Source organism: Trichechus manatus, unplaced genomic scaffold (genome assembly GCF_000243295.1).
Source record: "Trichechus manatus latirostris isolate Lorelei unplaced genomic scaffold, TriManLat1.0 scaffold00040, whole genome shotgun sequence".
NCBI classification, from domain to species: domain Eukaryota; kingdom Metazoa; phylum Chordata; class Mammalia; order Sirenia; family Trichechidae; genus Trichechus; species Trichechus manatus.
In genome coordinates, this window is record NW_004443976.1 from 7971693 (window position 1) to 7972916 (window position 1224).

Sequence of the window (1224 nt, forward strand, 5' to 3'; positions counted from 1 at the left end):
GTTGGATTCCTCTACACCAACAAAGAGAACTTCGAAGAGGAAATCACCAAATCAATTCCATTTACAGTGGCCCCCAAGAAAATAAAATACTTAGGAATACATTTAACCAGAGATGTAAAAGACCTATACAAAGAAAACTACAAGACACTACAGTAAGAAACCAAAGAAGACCTGTATAAGTGGAAAAACATACCTTGCTCATGGATAGGAAGACTCAACATTGTGAAAATGTCAGTTCTACCCAAAGCAATCTACAAATACAATGCACTCCCAATCCAAATTCCAAAGGCATTTTTTAATGAGTTAGAGAAACAAATCACCAGCTTCATATGGAAAGGGAAGAGACCTCGAATAAATAAAGGATTACTCAAGAAGAAGAACAAAGTGGGAGGCCTCACACTACCTGATCTTAGAACCTATTATATAGCCACGGTAGTCAAAACAGTCTGATACTAGTACAACAATGGATACATAGACCAATGGAACATAATTGAGAATCCAGACATAAATTCATCCACCTATGAGCAGCTGATATTTGACAAAGGCCCAAAGTCCATCAACTGGGGAAAAGACAGTCTCTTTAACAAATGGTGCTGGCATAACTGGATATTCATCTGCAAAAAAATGAAGCAAGAAACGAACCTCACACAATGCAAAAAACTAACTCAAAATGGATCAAAGACCTAAATACAAAATCGAAAACAATAACGATCACTAATGAAAAAATAAGGACAACGCTAGGAGCCCTAATACATGGCATAAACAATACAAAACATTACCAACAAAGCACAAATACCAGAAGAGAAACTAGATAACTGGGAACTCCTAAAAATCCAACACTTATGCTCATCAAAAACTTCACCAAAAGAGTAAAAAGACAACCTAGGGACTGCGAAAAAATTTTTGGCTATGACATATCTAATCAGGGTGTAATCTCTAAAATCTACAAGATACTGCAAAACCTCAACAACAAAAAGACAAATAACCCAATGAAAAAATGGGCACAGGATATGAACAGGCACTTTACCCAAGAAGATATACAGGCGGCTAACAGATGCATGAGGAAATGCTCACGATCATTAGCCATTAGAGAAATGTAAATCAAAACTATGGTGAGATACCATCTAAGCCCAACAAGGCTAGCATTAATCCAAAAAACAGAAAATAATAAATGTTGGAGAGGTTGTGGAGAGACTGGAATACTTATACACTTTTGGTGGGAAT